The sequence below is a fragment of the Leptonychotes weddellii genome, chromosome 8 (genome assembly GCF_054177405.1).
Source record: "Leptonychotes weddellii isolate Sample4059 chromosome 8, ASM5417740v2, whole genome shotgun sequence".
Lineage (NCBI taxonomy): Eukaryota > Metazoa > Chordata > Mammalia > Carnivora > Phocidae > Leptonychotes > Leptonychotes weddellii.
This window is the reverse complement of record NC_138376.1, coordinates 22,012,006-22,024,806: the sequence shown is the minus strand read 5'-3', so window position 1 is coordinate 22,024,806 and position 12,801 is coordinate 22,012,006. Positions and strand designations below refer to the sequence as shown.

At 42.1% G+C, this 12,801-nt stretch overlaps 1 protein-coding gene across 3 annotated transcripts in view; it reads right to left on the bottom strand.

The window, feature by feature from the left end:
• Nucleotides 1-7,521, bottom strand: part of EXOC2 (exocyst complex component 2) — a 155,893-nt gene extending 148,372 nt beyond the window's left edge. For 2 of the 3 annotated variants that reach the window (XM_081827797.1, XM_081827799.1), the window contains exon 1: nt 7,370-7,521. The gene's annotated coding sequence lies outside the window, so the exon portion shown is untranslated. The remainder of the gene's footprint in view (nt 1-7,369) is intronic. The other variant, XM_081827798.1, reaches the window with a different exon arrangement.
• Between the last annotated feature and the right edge of the window lie 5,280 nt (nt 7,522-12,801).

Below are 12,801 nucleotides of genomic sequence, written 5' to 3'. Positions count from 1 at the left end.
CATAGTGAAAGCAATATAATCACAGCACTCAGCAGTGCTATTAACATTTCTGAGCCACTAGGGATTAAATAGGCAGATGCTATGGAAAGTGCCTGTTGGGAGAGGACAGGCGCAGAGTTGAGACTGCACCACAGCTGGGAGGGATTGAAGCCGCTAGCTATGGAATCAAGCTTAGGAGAAACTCTGGGCACAATTCCGGCATCCGAAATAAATTAAAGTAAACAGTCTTGCTCTCTCTCATCTACCCTGTTAGCAGCCTCTCGACTGAGTGGAGACCACACACTCAGACCACACAGCGCCAGCTGAACTCCTCGCACGCAACATCTACAAGCTGTCACTCTGCAGCACAGAGGGGAAAAGGAGGGGGGAAGATTGAAAGGGGTGAGAAAAGAGAGAAGGAAAGAGGGGGAGGGGAGAGTGGCGAATCTCCTCTACATACAGCTGGACTGCTTGATATGTGGTTTGGAGAAAGGGAAAAACCTCCCTGAGAAAACAAGCTGGCCGTGGCCTTGTGTATCCCTGACCTGTACTCCCCCATATCAATTTAGTAGCTGATGAAGGATTAACAAAGCACGCATTTAACATCAATTAACCTCCTATCCATCACAGGTCAAAAGAGAAAATTACCATTATAAAAGCATTTCATTAAAATAAAGAGGAAAGGCCACATTTTCTTATAATTTATAATATATACTTAAATAAGTGCATTTTCTTTTAGATTTATATTATATTAGTTTTAACCCGTCTGCCTCTTTTCCTTTAATGAAGCACACGAAATGAATTTACAGTGTTTCTGCAACAGAGGTCAGAAAAATTTAATTTTATAATTTTCCCATATTTCATTGTGATGCAATCTTTAATTTCCCAAAATACTTATTGGTAGAATAAAAGATGGAAAATTATTTTTTACAAAGCTTCAGACTAAAAATACATTAAGAAATAACTAGTAGCAGTGATATTAGGAAAAAAGAAACAGAAAAATGGAAACACAAAAGTAGCTTTAGAATGATTAACCAAATTTTTTTTTACTACTTATTAAAGAAGAATTTTGCTGATTTTAATAGCTAACAAGAAATGTGAAGAAACCAAGTAATCTTACCCTGTCAGGTCAGCTAAAGGGATAAGGCCAGGAGTTGGAATAACATAAATTCTGATTCACTGAAGACTTGGAGAACCTTCACCAAATAGGCCAAGGAAAGCCTGATGTTAAAGCACTATTTTCTTAGATCAGTCCAAAAAAAGTGAAAATTTTCCGCAAATAATAGCAACAATTAAAAAAAAAACCTCCCAAACTCCACCCCTCCCCATGCTACTCAAGTTAGCATCACCAGAGAACAAATCAGAAATACAGAATCTCAAGACCCCAACCCAATCCCACCTACATTTGAGGCAATTCTCTGCACATTAACATTTGAGAAGCACTAGATAGACTTATCCTGTCCAGAGCCATCATGGATCCAAAGGATCCCAGAAAAATCTCATTGCAGAGATGCCTAGAGAGTTTCAACAATAAAATTACACTCAACTAGACTCTCAGGCCACCCAGCAACAGAAGCAAATGTAGAATTCACCACATCCTCCTTGAGTCATCTTCAACCTATCCTAGCATAGACTTGCCTCTTGGGGCTGGGCCGGGCTAACCCCAGAGGGATCTCCTAGAGATATTGGAAAAGGATTTTAAAGAATGGTAATTTATTTCCTTCAGTTTTCTGTAAACTCAGACTCTACTTTTCCTGTGCAGGGTCAAGGTCAAGTTATCTCAGCACAGCCACACATTTTACCATCTAAGGGCACAGGGTGGGACAAGTCTCAGAGACAGGGTCATGAACTCTTCCATCTAGCTTTCTAAATTAATCATCTCTCTCCTGCATCTCAAAACCATGGTCAAAAAAATATAATCATGCACGAATCTAAAAGGATGTATAGGGTATAAATTGTGCTAAGAATCACTGGTCTCAGAAGGGACATCTGCAGAAAGGAAGGACTGAACGAACAGATAAAGCATCCCTATTTTCCCAGCTCTTGCTTTAGACTTCTCTCCTTCATCACTCCTACAAACAAAATATAATTTAAATACACTATGTTTTTAAGTGAAAACATAAGTTTTTATGCTTTAATTCATTTGGGAATAAAGAATAATTTAAAAAATACAACAGATAAATGGCACTATATATACATGTATACACACACACACACATATATGAAAAATATCTTCACTCCTGCTATAATGTTTGGGATTAAAGGGAAGGGGATGTACATGAAGTGACTAGGAAAGAATACTGGAAGCTAGATAGTATATAGGGGAAAAGCCTGACGATTTGGCACTCTAGAGCTCCCACATAACTGACCTGTTACATAAATACTTGAGTTCCCAGCTAATCTCCTAAAACGAGCACCGGATTTCATCTTAATTAGAAGAGTTAATTAAAAGTCTACTCCTTTATTTCCCAGAAACTATAAAATCTCCTGCCTTAGCAGGCTAAGTCTTCATAGAGGACAATGACCTTCACTACAATTCAAGCTAAAGCTTCACTACTTAGGTCTAAAGGTGGCTGGTTCTCTAACTCATGCCACCAGACATTGATGACATACTGAAAATGAAACAGGCCAGTGCAAATCCACCCCCTCTTCTACCACCCTCCAAAAACACAAACAAAAACAAAAATTTCAAAGAAGAAACACCACTTAATGGAAGAAGGAACAGTAGTTCATGTAAAAGCACAGCATCATTCATTCATCAATCTATTGCCAACTGTACCCATGTCCCTTACCATTCCCTCTTTATTAGATCTACATTGGGTGAACAAAACTTTAGTTCTTGATATTTTATAAAACATAATTTTTTCAGGAAAAAAAAAAGTGTCCTGGTGTGTTTTTGTTTGTTTTTTCAGAAAAATCATGTGGACAATACTGACGAAGTCATTATCAAATAAAATTGATTTCTATCTTTGTTTAGTCCATCAAGAAGGTTTGGGATATATATAGAGATTGGTCACCCAGCACCTCAAAAGGTGACACTGCTGGATTCCTCGTTAAAGAGATAGATAAATTAGAATTTGGAATAGGTAACCCTCAGATTGTTCAGTCAAAACGAGTATTTATTAAGGACTTGCTATGTCCCAAGCACTATACAGGGGAAATGATGGGAACAAGATTTTGTGACAAGGTCAGGGATGACCCTGACCTTCAGGAGAGTGATGGGTACTGAAACCAGAAAGCAGTGGGATAAGTGAGAAATTGAGTATAAATAACTATTTAAGAAATCTGCCTGGGAAAGAAAGAGAAATTTTAACAGAGGAATGTGAAATCAAAGGAGGATGCTACTTTTGTACTGTTATTATTTTTCTATTTTGCTTTATTGTTGTCTGTCTCTAGGCATGTTTAAAGGCTGATAAGAATGAGCCTTTGGCAACTGCTCTCAAAGGCAAGAGTGGATGGGGTACAGAGATCTGTCTTAGGGTAAATGCAATCTCTTTCACTGTAACTGGAGAAAGAGGAAAGGTTTTTTGGAAGAAAGAGCATGGGATTCTCCACTGATAGTTCTATTCGTTGTGAATTAGGTGGCAAGATTATCTGCTAAGAGTATAGATTATGTGAAAGGATGAGAGCTTTGACAATAGGAAATGCTTAAAATAGATTCTGCAGAGGACAGAAGGATGAACTGACACGGAAAACTCTAGAAAATTCTTTGATGGCCAGTTGAGAATGGTGATCATGGATCTACAGGAGTACAAATCTAGATGCTAGATTTTCCCCTGCTGCTTTCAGCAGCTCAGTTCAAGCACTAGAGAAGGTAAAGAGCTGAAATGGTCAAGGGCTGAGAATTTGCCACCAAATGCTACAGAAGGATAATGATACAATTGAGCATTCTGATATGAGAGTGACCAAAGATGAGGTAAAAGAGTAGGTGTAATGGAGGTAATTGAATAAAACACTAAGCAAGGAGTGGGAGATCTGAGCTTTGGATTTCAGAAGTGGACTAGTTTCAGGTGGGGGCACTTCAGTCCTGCTCCCCCACTCCCAAGCACATCTCTGGCAATAGCCATACCTCTCTGCTGTGGCTCCAGCTCTCAGCACACTGTAGTTTGTCCTTTTGTTCCTTTTACTTGTCAGTTTCTCTTTGGGCCTCACTACCCCTTATTTGTTCCCTAACCCTGCCCACACCTCTGCAAGTAGTCTCTTTATTAAAACCTCCTTATTTGAACCATCTGGCATGAATTCTGATTCCTGCTGAGACCCTCATTTATTCAGATACGCATCATGTCAATCACATGGGGCTTTCATTAAAATTAAACTAAAACCAAATACTCCTGGCTTTTAGTCTTGTTTTGTCTTTCGGTAAAATTATAATACACTGAAATTTAAAATCATCTACCCTCCAATATCACATAACTTTATAAGTGGAAAAGGCCTTTAAAAATCATCAAATCTTACAGATGAAACTATGAGCCAACCTTGCCAAGAACAGCACAGCCAGCAAGTAGCAAAGGGAGAATTCATTCATCGTTGCACAATGATTATTGAATGCTAACTTTGTGCCAGGCACCACTCTAGGTGCTCTCTTGGATCCACCTTATGCAGCTTACATTCTAATTAAATTCCAGGTTTCCCAAATCCCAGTGTCCACTCTTCTTTCCACTACTGACACCAAGACTTATTTTAAGAAGGAAACAGTAAGTAGAAGGAATTATTAAAATCAAAACCAGAAATTAAGACTGGGATGTACCCCAGTCTTAAATATTACCAACAGTATTAAGTTAAAGAATGTTCATGAAGCTTTTGAGCAAGCCTAATACAATTTTCCTGGGGGAAAAAAATGCATGATAAATCAGTTCCAAACTCCTCTGCCTTACCTTCAAGGCACTCTATAATCCAAAACGCACTTACTTACCAGCCTATGGGCCTTTGTTTTTGGTATACCACCCAGATATTCCTGTGCCTTCCCTATGAAGGGCCACATCCTCCCCATCAAGGTCTGACTTCTGTCTAACCCCAACAAATCCTTCCCTTCTCTGAATTCCTGCTATACTTACACTCAATATTATAGTTTAGTTCTTAGCTATTCTTTAATTGAGAGAGCAAAAATGCCCCTTCTGAATCTAGCCTAATATTTTATTTCTAATGTGTGTGTCAGTCATATGCTAAAATTGGGAGATACAAAAATGACCGAGACTAACCTCTGTCCAGCCAGAACTTAGCCTTTTGACAGATTATGTAAATACTAATAATACATACAGTCCTTAAGACAACACAGTGCTAACTGGTTATAGAATTCACTAAGCTGGAAAATTTCAAACCAGGAAGAGCTCTTACAGATAATCTAGTTTTATATATTCCCTGACTACAAGAAAAAGGAAACTGAAGACCAAAGAGGCTAAGCCCATGCTATGAAGCAGGTGAGTGGTAGCTCACAGACCAGTATGTGATTGCTTTCACTCCTAAGCCAAAAAACCTTCTGACTCCCTAATTTTCAAACTGAGAGCCAAAGATGACTATGGGTGTGTCCACAGCTTCAAGAGTTATATTTCTCTACAATTACTTTAAGTTTTTGTGTATCAAGAATAATTATTTTAAAATAACATAAACACACACTGAACCATGTGATAATAACAACACTACTACCATGCAATTTCACCAGGCACTCCAGGAGATCCATGAACATATTCCTCACCAACTGAGAACAATCAAACATTCTAGCATACTGCTTAGCAGAGTGATCAATGTTATTTCCCATACCAGTCAATTTCAAAATCCTCTCTACTCAACATTGGCCTAAAACTCATCTTTTCAATAAACATTTATGCTCCTGCAATGTGGTAGGTACTGTACTAGGATCCTGGCTACATAAAGATGAATAAATTGGATAATGCGTGAAAAAGTAATTAAAAGACTAACTATATAGATAACCAGCACTTCTTATACCATGGCCTAATCCTGCCACTCCCTGACACTAGAAATTATCCCAAGTCCTTTATTAGAAGACTGCCTTTGCAAAACTTTTTGAGTACCAATTTCATTTCCCATAAGATTCATACATAACAGGCTCTCAAATATTAGAGGAATGAATGAAAATTTAACTAAGCAGGTTAATAATCATCTTTTCAAAAGGTGATAGTTCACAATTATATTCAGTCAGAAAATTAAATGTTTGACATGAAAAAAAGAAATTTCTGAAACTTCCAAGAGTTATTCCAATTACACTGGGAGATCCTCTGCTTCTCTGCTTAAATTAAGTTCCTACATAAACAGAAGAGCACATTTGAGTAGTAAGCACACATCATCCTCTTTCTATTATCACCCTTTGAGTCAACATCTTTTAACACACAGATGATCCTCAGGAAACTTTTGACTTTCAGTTTCTTTGTTAGTGGAGTCAGTTACACAAAGCCTGGCCAGAATATACTGACTTTTATAAATAAAATATTATTATGTATTAGGAGACTGAGCCACATAACCTTAGTTAGAACTAGCTTTTCAATATAGTGCATCCAAACGATTTAATTAAGGTGTGGCTGATTCTTAAGTATTTTTAAAAGTTCTTGTCAGTTCACTCAGATTCTTTAAAAAAGAAACTTTCTCATACTTATTATTATGATTGACCTTTACCGATTAAGAATAGCTTATTTCCATTTAAAGACAAGCTTTTCAAGAACTGTTTCTTGGAAATTTAGGAAGTGTCTATTTACAAAATCTTGTGATACCAAGTTAAGCATCACCAGGCTTAAATGAGAGATGACACCGTGTTTGGGTAGGGCAGGCTGTAGAGCTTCAGTGCATGGTCTCAGAGGAAAAAAATTGAGTAACTACAGGCTAGTTACATAACCACCCCGCGCTTCCGTTTCCCCATCTGTAAAATGGTGATAATATAGAGCATCTACCTCTTGTGAGGAGTAAACCAGTCAGTAAATGTAAACGCTTAGAAGAGTGAATAAAGGCAGGTAGGCAATGCTCAGTATAACTCCATAATCTGATGCAAACCTAAGCAAAACATGCCTCACATTCGCTCTTCGCGAATAAATTCTTAACACCTGGCACAGTGACAACTACGCAGGGCGCAAGGGGCCGTGTGACGCCGACTACAACCAACCCGTCGAGGGTCAGTGCTCTGGAGGCCCACGCCCGGCGCAGGGATGGGGGACTCTGGGCCTCTAGCAGGTGCCCAGGGAGGGCGCGGAGGTGGGGACAGGAACCGCGCCGCGCCTTCCTCCTCCAGGAACTGGAGAGCGGTGCAGGAGGTTGACACCGGCGCTGACGGACCACTTCCACCCGCCTCTCCGGGAGCGAGGCCAGCCGCCGGCGCCCGCCGTCCTGCCTGTCCGTGCCTCCCCAGTCTGGCCCTCAGCCAGGACCTCCAGGCTCCAAAACATACCTCAGGCCTGCCTGCCGCCCCCTACGGCCCGCAACGACAAAGCTCCCCGCAACTCTCGCGAAGAGCTCCCGGGCAGCTGCTGCCCCAACCGCCAGCGCCTTCACTTCCGCCCGCTGAGAGCGCCGAGGGCGTCGATCCGCCGGGTAGTCGAGCACCGAGTCCTAGATGGGCCAAGCCGCTCTGGGAGGGGCGGGGCCGGCTTCCTGTAGGGCTGGAACTAGGGCTGGGGCTGGGGCTGCGGGGGGATGGGTGGCTGGTGGGGCTGGCTGGAGGGTTGTGGGGTGGGGTTAAGGTGGAGGTGGGCGAGGAGGATGCGACCCCAAGGGGAGTGCCGCCTGCGGCGTCTGTGCGGTGCCATCGGATCACCTCAAGAAGGACGCAGGATGACACTTGGTCCGTTTCTGGTGGGCTCTGCATCGGGTCAGGTCGATGTAGCTCCTACCTAGGCCCTGGGAGGCCAGGTGACGCACGAAAATCACAGGACCTGGGAAATTGTGGAGGAGAATGCCGGGCTACAATCTGGAGACTGAAGAGTTGATGATTTACTTGGGGAACACCTCCCTCGGCTAGGCGCTGTGCAGGGCATTAGATATACAAAGGTGAATAAAGGCAGTCACTTCCTTTCAGGATCTCGCTGGGCTGAGGATAAAATGTGGCATGGTAAGAGGAAAAACAATGTCACTTAGGGAGAGAATGCAACAGTCTAGGCGAGAAATGACTGGTCTGCCCTGAAGAGACAGTGATGGAGATGGAGGGAAAGTGGTGTCTTCTGCTTTATTAGCAAAAGATGCATTAAGATCATCAGTGAAGGGGCACCTGGGTGGCTCAGATGGTAAAGCATCTGCCTTCGGCTCAGGTCATGATCTCAGGGTCCTGGGTTCGAGCCCCGAATCGGGCTCCTTGCTTGGTGGGAGGCCTGCTTCTCCCTCTCCCTCTACTGTTCCCCCTGCTTGTGCTCTCTCGCTCTCTCTGTCAAATAAATAAAATATTTAAAAAAAAAAAAGATCATCCGTGAAGATGGAGGATGGGAGGCATGGGAGGTTTGAGGAGAAATGGTGAAATCTTTGTCTTGGATATTGTGAAGCAAATTACTAAGGAAATGTGGCAAGATTTCCAGGCAGGGCTGAAAGCCCTCTTGGGATGTGTAGTCCTAAATTTAAAATGAAAGCAGTCAGCATACTTGGGTATGTTTGGGCTGCTCTGGTGTAGGTAGAGAATTAGTAGAAAATTAGTTGTAACTGAGGATTCAGTTTTACAGGGCAGAAGGAGCAGGGAACAAAGGAGTTGAAAGTCTCTACAAAGAAATGTTGTTATGGAGGACCACGGAGTTTAAACTTATGTGACAGGGTATTTAGAGGGATTGTTCTGGCTGTCCTGGAATTGGCCACTTAGACTATAAAAGGTGTCAGGTAACTGATCATATGTCCCACTCTGCATGAGAGAAACCTGTTTTTTTTTTGTTTTTTTTTTCTGTTATCCTGACCTAACAAGAGTGCCCCTGCCCAAATGTCCCTGTTTGGACAATATGTAGTCACACTAAAGTCACTCCACATTATAAAGAGAGCCCCCAAACAATTGAGATCAGACACCTCTTCAAAGCTTAGAAGGGATTCTCCCAAGTGGCTCTAAGCAGGCAGGCTCTCTGCTGACCTGAGGCATACAGGAGCCTGTGTTTGCTATCAGAGCGGAGCTGAGCATAGGGACAAAGTCCTTGAAAGAGCTGGCCTGCCATTGGGACTATACATGATTATGAGTATGCTGTCTGCTTTTGGTCTAGAAATTCTCAAAAGTATGAGACCTGTTTAAGTAACCAGTTGCAGCTAAATGGAAAAGAGGGTAGCTGTAAGGCAGACGCACAACCATGGAGAAGCTTTTTGCCATCTCTCCCTCTAAGAACTCAGACGTGTGCCTCACACAGACTTCATCTTTGGCCGATTTGTATGTCTCACGTGAATGCCCACCAGAGAGCATCCACAGCAGAGGCGCTCAGAATATCCAGGATGATTTGACCACCCTCTGTCCTGGGCCACCCCAGTGTTTATACAGTGGGCCTATGAATGGTATAGCCGTGGTTGCGGGCACAGAGCTACCCAGACATGAGGCAGATCCAGATAGTGCATCCACTCCCTCCAGCTGCAGAGGCCAGTGCAATCACTTGGCAAGTTGATGTATTCAGACCCAGATACGTATCCTGGGTTTTGGTTTGTCTTCCCTGCCTGCAGAGCCCTGACAAGCATCACTATCCAGTTACTCACCGTGTCTTATTTATCATAATGGGATTTCCCATTGTAACACCTAGGACCAGAAACACCCTTAAGAGTGAAAGAGGTATGACAAAGAGGACAATACAAGATCTACTAATTCTACCATACATCACATACCCAGAAGCTGCCACCCTGAGAGAACATTAGAATGGCCTCTTAAAGGCAAGCTAAGGCTCCATCTTGGAGATAACATTTTTCAGGGTTGAGATGCTGTGCTATGGAATGCACATTTTGAACCTAATACCAACATATGGTGCTGCGTGTCTGATAAAGTCCTGGCTCCTGTGGTAGGAGAGGATACTCTGCCAGGAAATAGATGGTTTCATTAAATACAAAGGCCTCTCCTCATTTGGGTTCCTCATTTAGGCAACAAAAAGTGATCCTTATGATCAGGAGGAAATAGGAACAGGGAATATTTTTTCTAGAACTCAGGGCGCTCACTGGGCATCTTTTCCATGCATGGTGATAACAGTAAATGGGCAACGTGGCAACTCTGGCCTAACAAGGGCCTGGCAATGGGCTCAGACCCTGCAGGTACAGAGGTCTGGATCACTTCATCAAGCAAGCAACATAGGCCAGCAGAAGTGCTAGATGAGGCTGAGGGGATTCTAGAATAGGTGATAAAGGAGGAAGCTAACGGAATCACTATGGCCTTAGGACCAACTGTAACAGGAACCCAAAGCTCAGCCTATCAGTACTTCTGGTGTGGGTATGACTTGACATCAGCATGAGGAATCGGTGACAGAACAAAGTGAATACAACACAGCGTGCAGGGGGTAGACAGTCGCAGAGACTCTACCCATATTTCTGCTGTCCCCTTTGCTCTCTGAAGGCTACTTTCCTGGAACGCATACCCTTTTGGCCTCAGGGCTTTCTTCCTGGACACAGGGCATCCTGGAAACACTGGAAAATTCATTGGCCCAGATGCAGGCTTCAGCCAAAGATAGGCAAGGAGTTGGTGTATGCAGCTGCCTCAATCCTAGGTTAGCTCAAAGGCATGTTATCCAGCATATTCCAGAACCTCCCTTGAGACAGAGCGCCAGTGCCCTCAGGAATGCCTTCACAACACACGTTTTATTGGCTTCCTTCCCTTTCCCTCCTGACTTCCCCACTTCCTTTCTGTGTTTCCTGGTATCATCTCCCAAATTAAATACTAGTCCTTGAAACCATATCTCAGAGTCAGCTTCTGGGGGAATCCAGCCAAGATAGTCATTATCATAGACCAAAAACAACTTACACTTATTATAACTCAAATATCTATATGTGCTGAATTAACAAACCTATTAGAGAAATATATCCTAAGAAAAGGTGATATTCTGTACAGATGCTTTGAGTTGTGGGATTTAGCATGACTCTCATTATTCATCCCTTTACAACAGAAGACATGTCAAAGTGTTGCTCCAGTGTGCAACTCAGCTGTCCCAGGATCATCCATGTGAAAACACACAGAAAACATGAGTCAGAGACCTGGCAGCAGAGGTTGAAAGGAAATTAAGTCTCCTGTATCCCTGGCAGTGATACCCTGCTTAAAATGAAACTAAACCCTTCACTTGTCTCCCTTTTGGGTCTCAGTGACTCACTGTTTCTCAAACGAGGCAATGCTGCCATTCAGCTGGTATGAATGGCTCTTGAGGAGTCACAGATCTTTCCTGGATCAAAAGAATGACAATACTGTATCCCTGAAACAAACACTCAAAAGAGGAGAGAATCTTCTGCTAATATAAAAATTACCGGTGGTATCTTCTTTCTTTTTTACTTCAATTTCTGGTCTGTGTTCTGAAGCCAGCTGACAAATGTTAGTGCAGTATATGAAGAAGCAAGCAGCAAATAATATCAGTAAACCTAAAATTGCAGTAGTAGCTGTTGGGGCAATTCAACATTGTCATATAACTATGCCAGACAGAGTCCCTGTTTTTTAGATTTTTTTTTTTTTTTTACATTAAAAGAATACCTGAAGTGTTTCATACTGCATGGCCTATCAGTTTGTAATGGACCATACTTTATAGAATCTAATCTTCAAAACAACTGTAATTTGCCACATCTTAGTGATGCTTTTTACCAAAGACTGATAATTGTTTGGTCTCTGTTATCTCATAGATTCTAAGCCCTTTGCTGGCAGATTTCTGTCTTATTCATTGTGATATGACAGAGCCCTATCATAGCCTATAAATGTATTGCTGTCTATTTGTTTACTTTTTTGTCTCCTTCCACTAGGATATAAGCTCCTTGAGAGAAGGGACTTTATACTGTGCACCCCTGCCTCACACATAGTAGGTGCTCAATGAGTGTTTAATGAAAAACTAAAACTAAAAATAGCAATACCTTATTACAGCAGCAGAGTTGGAGAGATGCCCGTTTCCAGCTATCTATTCTAAAATAGTCTTAATGATCACTTAAAGGCACAAAAGATGATCAAAATTTGATGTGTAAATCTTGACAATATATGAACACGGGAGATGTTTCACCCAATACCACTGAACTTTGTCATCTTTTGCTGGCGTCTTTTACGGTTTAAGATCACGAGGACAATTTGACATCCTCCAAGGTGGTAGTAATTACAACTCTGTTGTAGCAGTTCCCGGATTGGGCCTATTGGTTAAGGAAGCCCCTTGCATCATTTTGTTTTTACCTTAACCTTGCTATTGCGTAATTCTAGCAAATACCTTTAGGTAGATTTTAGCATCTGTGTTTGTCGTCAGCTCCAGAGCTCCATATGTGCAAAGTCCTCAAAATAGTCAAATGTCTCCACTCAATTTTACAGCGAAGTAGAGCTCTGTGGTTTTCTGTTTACTTGCTATTTGCATATTTTATTAAGAAAACTATAAATAAAACTGGATCTACATAGGGATGTGGTGTTTCAATGGTGTTACTCCAACCATATGGCCATCACTGCCACCCAGCACAATGATTCAGCTGTGTTTACCACCTGTGTTTATACTGGGTGCCTCTGGCAGTAGGTGGTATCTGTAGGTGGTCTGGAGGAGAACACAGAAATTGAGGAAAGTCACTCACCACCAGAGAAATATGAGAGATAATGAACCCGCAGAGAGGGATCTGGGTTAGAGTGTGAAATGACTCATTTCAGTGGCCAGGGGGTCTCCCTTCCCTGACAGACTACCCTGCTGCTGCAGAGTGGGCAGGAGTAATCTAAGTTCTATGGTTTTCTGT